This window comes from Pristiophorus japonicus, unplaced genomic scaffold (genome assembly GCF_044704955.1).
Source record: "Pristiophorus japonicus isolate sPriJap1 unplaced genomic scaffold, sPriJap1.hap1 HAP1_SCAFFOLD_183, whole genome shotgun sequence".
NCBI classification, from domain to species: domain Eukaryota; kingdom Metazoa; phylum Chordata; class Chondrichthyes; family Pristiophoridae; genus Pristiophorus; species Pristiophorus japonicus.
In genome coordinates this window covers 967290-976405 of record NW_027251516.1, presented here as the reverse complement: position 1 = coordinate 976405, position 9116 = coordinate 967290, and positions in this window count along the sequence as shown.

Sequence of the window (9116 nt, the reverse complement as noted above, 5' to 3'; positions counted from 1 at the left end):
TCCTGGTACTGAGGCCCGCACTCCTTCCCTCCTTGTCCAAGGGGTACTGAGGCCCAAACTCCCTCCCTCACTGCCCTGGGGGTACTGAGGCCCACACTCCCTCCCTCTTTCCCTTCGGGTACTGAGGCCCTCACTCCAACCCTCCATGCCCTGGGGGTGCTGAGGTCCACACTCACTCACTCCCTGCCCTGGGGGTACTGAGGCCCACACTCCCTCCCTCCGTACCCTGATGTACTGCGGCCCACAGTCCCTCCTTCCTTGGCTTTGGGCATACTGAGGCCCAGACTCTATCCCTCCCTCACTGCTCTGGGGGTACTGAGGCCCACACTACCTCCGTGCCCTAGAGGTCCTGAGGCCTGCACTCCCTCCTTTCCTGCCCTGTGGGTACACACTCGTTCCTTACCTGCACAGGGGTACTGAGGCCCACTCTCCCTCCCTCACTGCCGTGGGTGTACTGAGGCCCACACTCACACCCTGCCCTGGAGGTCCAGAGACCTACACTCCATCCCTCCCTTCCTGGAGGTACTGAGGCTCTCACTCTCTCCCTGCCCTGAAGGTCTGAGGCCCGGCCCTCCCTCACTCCCACCCTCCCAGCGCATGGGCTACTGAGTCTCACACTCCCTTCCTCCCTACCCTAGAGGTATTGAGTCCCACATTCCATCCATCCCTGCCCTGAGGGTACTGAGGCCCGCACGCCTTCCGTCCCTCTGTGGCCTAAGGATACGGAGGCCATCACCCCCTCCCTACCTCCATACCTTTGTGGTACTGAGGCCAATACTCCCTCCATCCCTGCCCTGCGGGTACTGAGGCCCACACTCCATGCCTCCCTTCCCTTGGTGTACTGAGGCCCGGACTCCCTCCCTCTCTCCCTCCCTCCGTGGCCAAGGGGTACGGGGGCCAACACCCCCTCCCTCCCTCCCAGCCCTAGGGGTACTGAGGTCCACACTCCCTCCCTCCTTTCCCTGCATGTTCTGAGGCCCACACTCCAACGCTCCATGCCCTGGGGGTACTGAAGCCCACGCTCCCTGCCTCCCTGCCCTACTGGTACTGAGGCCCACACCCTGCTCTGGGGGTACTGAGGCACACACGTCCTCCCTTTCTCCCTGCCCTGCTGGTACTGAGGCTCAAAGTCCCTGCTCCCTGTCCTGGCGGTAATGAGGCCCACACTCCCTCCTACCCTGCCCTGGGATATTGATGCCCACAATCCCTCCCTCCCTCCCGTGGAGGTACTGAGGCCCACACTCCCAATCTCCATCCATGCCCTGGGGGTAAGGAGGCCCAAAGTCACTCCCTCCCTCTTTCACTGGAGGTACTGAGGCCCTCCCTCCCTCACTGCCCTGGAGGTACTTAGGCCCACACTCACTCCCTCCCTGCCCTGGGTGTTCTGAGGAGTACTCTCACTCCCTTCCACCCTGTCCTCGGGGTACTGAGGCAAACTCGCCCTCCTTCCATGCCATTTTGGTACTGAGACCCACACTCCTCTCTCCCTGCCCTGGGGGTACTGAGGGCCACACTCCCTCCCTGCCCTGGGGGTACTGAGGCCAACACTCACTCCCTCCCTGCCCTGGAGGTACTGTGGCCAGCACTCCCTCCCTCCCTGGCCTGGTGGTACTGAGGCCAACACCTCTTCCCTCCCTTCCTACCCTGGTTGTAGTGAGGCCCACAATCCCTCGCTCCCTTCCCTGAGGTACTGAGGCCCACACTCCCTCCCTCTCTTCCTGCCCTGGTGGTACTGAGGCCCTCAGTCCCTCCCACCATGCCCTGAGGGTACTGAGGCTCACACACCCTCCGCGCTCACTGGGGGTACTGAGGCCCACTCACTCTCCCAGTCCTGGGGGTACTGAGGGCCCCACTCCTTCCCTGCCCTGGAGGTACTGAGGCCTGCCCTCACTCCTTTCCTGCGCTGGGGGAACTGATGCCTGCACTCCCTCCCTCACTGCCCTCGTGGTACTGACTCCACACTCCCTCCCTCCCTGCCCTGGAGGTACTAAGTCCTGCACTCCCTTCTTTCCTGCCCTGGGGTTACTGAGGCCTTCACTCCCTCCCTCCGATCCCTGGGGGTGCTGAGGCTCACACACCCTCCCTCCGAGTACTGAGAACCACACTCCCTCCCTCCCTGGCCTTGGGGTACTGCGGCCCAAACTCCCTCTCTCACTGCCCTGTGGGTACTGAGGCCGACACTCCCTTACTCTTTCCCTGCGGGTACTGAGTTCCACACTCACTCCCTCCCTGCCCTGGGGGTACTGAGGCCAACACTCCCTCCCTCCCTGCCCTGAGGTATTGAGGCCCACAGTCCCTCCTCCCTTGTCTTTGGGCATACTGAGGCCCACGCTCTATCCCTGCCCTGGAGGTACTGAGGCTTGCACTCCCTCCTTTCCTGCATTGTGGGTACACACTCGTTCCTTTCCTGCACAGGGGTACTGAGGCCCACTCTCCCTCCCTCACTGCCATGGGGCTTCTGAGGCCCACACTAACTCCCTGCCCTGGAGGTCCTGAGACCTAGACTCCATCCCTCTCTTCCGGGAGGTACTGAGGCTCTCACTCCCTCCCTGCCCTGAAGGTCTGAGGCCCCGCCCTCCCTCACACCCTCCCTCCTAGACCAGGGGCTACTGAGGCTCACACTCCCTCTCTCCCTGCCCTCGGCGTATTGAGGCCCACACACCCCCCGTCCCTGCCCGGAGGGTACTGAAGTCCGCACTCCCTCCCTCCCTCTGTGGCCGAGGGGTACGGAGGCCATCACCCCCTCCCTACCTCCCTGCTCTCGTGGTACTGAGCCCAACAATCCCTCCCTCCCTGCCCTGGGGGTGCTGAGGACCACACTCTGTGCCTCCCTGCCCTGGGTGTACTGAGGCCCGGAATCCCTCCCTCCCTCCCTCCGTTGCCAAGGGGTACGGAGGCCCACACTCACTCCCTCCTTTCCCTGCGTGTCCTGAGGCCCATACTCCAACCCTCCATGCCCTGGGGGTACTGAGGCACACGCTCCCTGCCCTGGGGGTACTGAGGCACATACGTCCTACCTTCCTCCCTGCCCTGCTGGTACTGAGGCTCAAACTCCCTGCTCCCTGCCCTGAGGGTACTGAAGCCCTCACTCCAACACTCCCTCCCTGGCCTAGAGGTACTGAGGCCCACACTCCCTCTCTCCTTCCCTGCCTTGGGGGTACTGTGGCCCACACTCCCTCCCTGCCCTGGGGGTAGTGATGCCCACACTCACTCCCTCCCTGTCCTGGCGGTAATGAGGCCCACACTCCCTCCTACCCTGGGGGTACTGAGGCCCACACTCCCTCCCTGCCCTGGGGAACTGAGGCCCACACTCTCTCACTCCCTCCCTGCCCTGGGAGTACTGAGGCTCACACTCCCTCCATCCCTCCCTTGGGGTACTGAGGCTCACACTCGCTCCCTACCTGCACAGGTTACTGATGCCCACTTTCTCTCCCTGCCCTGGGGGTACTGAGGCCAGCACTCCCTCCCTCCCTGTCCTTGGGGTACTGAGGCCCACACTCCTTCACTCCATGCCCTAGGGGTACTGAGGCCCACACTCCCTCCCTACTCTGGAGGTACTGAGGCCAGCACTCCCTCCCTCCCTGCCCTGGAGGTACTGAGGCCTGCCCTCACTCCTTTCCTGCCCTGGGGGTACTGATGCCTGCAATCCCTCCCTCACTGCACTCGTGGTACTGACTCCACACTCCCTCCCTCCCTGCCCTGGAGGTACTAAGTCCTGCACTCCCTCCTTTCCTGCCCTGGGGTTACTGAGGGCTTCACTCCCTCCCTCCGAGCCCTGGGGGTGCTGAGGCTCACACACCCTCCCTCCGAGTACTGAGGACCACACTCCGTCCGTCCCTGGCCTAGGGGTACTGCGGCCCAAACTCCCTCTCTCACTGCCTGTGGGTACTGAGGCCGACACTCCCTTACTCTTTCCCTGCGGGTACTGAGGTCCACACTGACTCCCTCCCTGGCCTGGGGGTACTGAGGCCAACACTCCCTCCCTCCCTGCCCTGAGGTATTGAGGCCCACAGTCCCTCCTTCCTTCTCTTTGGGCATACTGAGGCCCACGCTCTATCCCTGCCCTGGAGGTACTGAGGCTTGCACTCCCTCCTTTCCTGCATTGTAGGTACACACTCGTTCCTTTCCTGCACAGGGGTACTGAGGCCCACTCTCCCTCCCTCACTGCCATGGGGCTTCTGAGGCCCACACTAACTCCCTGCCCTGGAGGTCCTGAGACCTAGACTCCATCCCTCTCTTCCGGGAGGTACTGAGGCTCTCACTCCCTCCCTGCCCTGAAGGTCTGAGGCCCCGCCCTCCCTCACACCCTCCCTCCCAGACCAGGGGCTGCTGAGGCTCATTATCCATCCCTCCCTGCCCTAGGCGTACTGAGGCCCACACACCCCCCCTCCCTGCCCTTGGGGTACTGAGGCCCACACTCCCTCACTACATGCCCTAGGGGTACTGAGGCCCACTCTCTCTCCCTGCCCTGGGGGTACTGAGGGCCACACTCCCTCCCTGCCCTGGAGGTACTGAGGCCAGCCCTCCCTCCCTCCCTGCCCTTGTGGTACTGAGGCCCACACTCCCTCACTCCATGCCCTAGGGGTACTGAGGCCCTCACTCCCTACCTGCCCTGGAGGTACTGAGGCAAGCACTTCCTCCCTCCCTGCTCTGGTGGTACTGAGGCCAACACCACCTCCCTCCCTTCCTTCTCTGGTGGTACTGAGGCCCACAATCCATCACTCCCTGCCCTGAGGTACTGAGGCCAAAACCACCTCCCTCCCTTCCTGCTCTGGTGGTACTGAGGCCCTCAGTCCCTCTCTCCCTACCATGGGTGTAATGAGGGCCACACTCCCTCTCCACCCTGGACGTACTAAGGCCAGCACTCCCTCCCATCCTGCCATTGTGGTACTGAAGCCCACATAACCTCCCTCCCTGTACTAGGGATATTGAGGCCCACAATTCCTCCCTTCCTCCGTGCCTCGGTGGTACTGAGGTTCACACTCCCTCCCTCCCAGCTCTGGGGGTATTGCGGCACACACTCCCTCCCTCCCTGACCTGTGGGTACTGAGGCCGACACTCCTCCCTCACGTGCCTTGTGGTACTGAGGCCCACACTCCCCCCAACCAAGAACTGGGTGTACTGAGGCCCACACTCCCTCCCACCCTCACTTGGCGTACTGAGGCCCACTCACTCTTCCAGACCTGGGGGTACTGAGGGCCCCACTCCCTCCCTGGAGGTACTGAGGCCTGCACTCACTCCCTCACTGCCGTGGTGGTACTGACACCCACACTCCCTCCCTCCCTTCCTGGAGGTACTGAGGCCTGCACTCCCTCCCTCCCAGCCCTGGGGGTACTGAGGCTCACACTCCCTCCCTCCGGGTACTGATGCCCACACTCCCTCCCTCCATGCCCTAGGGTTACTGAGGCCCAAACTCCCTCTCTCCCTGCCCTAGGGGTACGGTGGCCCACACTTCCTCCCTCTTTCCCTGCGGCTACTGAGGCTCACACTCCAACCCACCATGCCCTGGTGATACTGAGGTCCACACTCAATCCCTCCCTGCCCTGGGGGTACTGAGGCCCACACTCCCTCCCTCCCTGTCCTCAGGTACTGAGGGCCACAGTCCCTCCTTCCTTGTCTTTGGGCATACTAAGGCCCACACTCTATCCCTCCCTCCCTGCCCTGGAGGTACTGAGGTCTGCACTCCCTCTTTTCCTGCCCTGTTGGTAGACAATCGTTCCTTACCTTCACAGGGGTACTGAGGCCGACTCTTCCTCCCTCACTGCCGTGGGGGTACTGAGGCCCACACTCACTCCCTGCCTTGGAGGTCCTGAGACCTAGACCCCATCTCTCCCTTCCTGGAGGTACTGAGGCTCTCACTCTGAGGCCCGGCCCTCCCTCACTCCCTCCCTCCCTGCACAGGGGCTACTGAGGCTCACACTCCCTCCCTCCCTGCCCTAGGCATAGTGAGGCCCACACACACTCCGTCCCGGCCCTGAGGGTACTGAGACCCGCACTCCCTCCCTCCCTCTGTGGCCTAGGGGTACGGTGGCCATCACCCCATCCCTACCTCACTGCCCTTGTTTTAATGAGGCCAACACTCCCTCCCTCCCTGCCCTGGGGGTACTGAGGCCCACACTCCGTGCCTCCCTGCCCTGGGGGTACTGAGGCCCACACTCCCTCCCTCCTTTCACTGCGTGTCCTGAGGCCAACACTCCAACCCTCCATGCCCTGGGGGTACTGAAGCCCGCACACCCTCCCTCCCTGACCTACGGGTACTGAGGCCCACACTCCCTGCCCTGGTGGGACTGAGGCACTCACGTCCTCCCTTCCTCCCTGCCCTGCTGGTACTGAGGCTCAAACTCCCTGCTCCCTGCCCTGAGGGTAATAAAGCCTTCACACCAACCCGCCCTCCCTGGCCTAGGTGTACTGAGGACCACACCCAGTCTCTCCCTCCCTGCCTTGTGGGTACAGATGCCCACACTACCTCATTGACCTGGGGTACTGACGCCCACACTCACTCCCTCCCTGTCCTGGCGGTAATGAGGCCCACACTCCCTCCTACCCTGCCCTGGGATAGTAAGGCCCACAATCCCTCCCTCCATGCCGTGGGTGTACTGAGGCCCACACTCCCACCCTCCACACGTGCCCTGGGGGTACGGAGGCCCAAAGTCACTCCCTCCCTCCTTCTCTGGAGGTACTGAGACCCTCACTCCCTCACTGCCCTGGAGGTACTTAGGCTCACACTCACTCACTCCCTGCCCTGGGTGATCTGAGGCCTACTCTCACTCCCTTCCTCTCTATCCTCGGGATACTGTGGCACACACGCCTTCACTCCATGCCATTGTGGTACTGAGGCCCACACTCCTCCCTCCCTGCCCTGGGGGTACTGAGGCCCACACTCCCTCCCTCTTTGGCCTTGCGGTACTGAGGCCCACACTCCCTCACTGCCCGTCCTTGGGGTACTGAGGCTCACACTCCCTCCTTCCCTCCCTGGGGGTACTGAGGCTCACACTCGCTCCCTACCTGCACAGGGGTACTGAGGCCCACACTCTCTCCCTGCCCTGCGGGTACTGAGGGCCACACTCCCTCCCTGCTCTGGAGGTACTGAGGACAGCACTCCCTCCCACCCTGCCCTGGGTGTACTGAGGCCCACACTCCTTCACACCATGCCCTAGAAGTAGTGAGGCCCACACTCCCTACGTGCCCTTTAGGTACTGAGGCAAGCATTCTCTACCTCCCTGCCATTGTGGTACTGAGGCCCACACACTCAACGTCCCAGCTCTGGGGGTATTGCAGCCCAAACTCCCGCCCTCCCTTACCTGGGGGTACTGAGGCACACACTCCTCCCTCACTTGCCATGTGGTACTGAGGCCCACACATTCCCCCACCCTGAACTGGGAGTACTGAGGCCCACACTCCCTCCCTCCCTCGCTGGGTGTACTGAAGCTCACACTCCCTCCCCCCCTCACTGGGTGTACTGAGGCCCACTCACTCTCCCAGTCCTGGGGGTAATGAGGGCCACACTACCTCCCTGCCCTGGAGGTACTGAGGTCTGCAACTCACTCCTTTCCTGCCCTGGGGGTACTGAGGCCTTCACTCCGTCCCTCACTGCCCTGGTGGTACTGAGGTGCACACTCACTCCCTGCCCTGAAGGTCCTGAGACCTACACTACATCCCTCCCTACCTGGAGGTACTGAGGCTCTCACTCCCTCCTTTCCTGCCCTGGGGGTACTGAGGCCTTCACTCCCTCTCTGCGAGCCCTGGGGGTACTGAGGCTCAAACTCCGTCCCTCCTGGTACTGAGGCCCACACTCCCTCCCTCCCTGCCCTAGGGGTACTGAGGCTCAAACTCCCTCCCTCCCTGCCCTGGGGGTATTGAGACCCACACTCCTTGCCTCCCTGCCCTGGGGGTACTGATGCCCACACTCCCTCCCTCTTTCCCTGCGGGTACTGAGGCCCACACTCCAACCCTCCATGCCCTGGGATTATTGACGTCCACACTCACTCCCTCTCTTCCCTGTGGGTACTGAGGCCCACACTCCCTCCCTCACTGCCCTGGCGGTACTGAGGCCCACACTCCCTCCCTCCCTGCCCTAGGGGAATTGAGGCCCACACTCCCACCCTCTCTTCCTGCACTGGTGGAAATGAGGCCCACAAATCTTCGCTCCCTGCCCTGGGAGTACGGAGGCCCACACTCCCACTCTCCCTCCCAGTCTTGGGTGTACTGAGGCCCACATTCCCTCCTTTCCTGCCGAGGGGGTACTGAGGCCCACACTCCCTCCCTGTCCTGGTGCTACAGAATCCCACACTCACTCCCTGTCCTGATTGTAATGAGGCCCACACTCTCTCCTACCCTATCCTGGGGTACTGAGGACCACACTCCCTCCCTGCCCTGGGGATACTGAGGCCCACACTCACTCCCTCACTGCCATGGGGTTACTGAGGACCACACTCTCACCCTCCATCCATGGCTTGGGAGTACGGAGGACCAAAGTCTCTCCCTCCCTCATTCTCTGGAGGTACTGTGGACGACACTCACTCCCTCCCTGCCCTGGGGGTTCTGAGGCCCACTCTCACTCCCTTCCTCACTGTCCTCTGGATACTGAGGCACACACGCCCTCCCTCCATGCCATGATGGCACTCAGGAACACACACCCTCCCTCCCTCTCCTTGGAGTATTGAGGCCCACAAGCCCACCCTTCCTCCCTGCCCCGGTGGTACTGAGGCTTCCACTCCTCCCTCCCTGACCTGGGGATACTGAGGCCCACACTCTCTCCCTCCCTCTGTGCCCTGGGAGAACTGAGGCTCAGACTCCCTCCTTCCCTCCCTGGGGGTACTGAGGCTCACACTCGCTCCCAACCTGCACAGCGGAACTTCGGCCGACTCTCTCACCCCGCCCTGGGGGTGCAGAGGGCCACACTTCCTCCCTCCCTGCCCTGAAGGTACTGAGGCCCACACTCCCTCACTCTATGCCCTCTGCGTACTGAAACCCACACTATCTCCCTCCCTCCCTGGCCAAGGGGTATGGAAGCCAACATCCCCTCCCTCCCTTCCTGCCCTGGTGGTACTGACGCCCACACTCCCTCCCTCTCTTCCTGCCCTGCTGGTACTGAAGCCCACACTCCCTACCTCCCT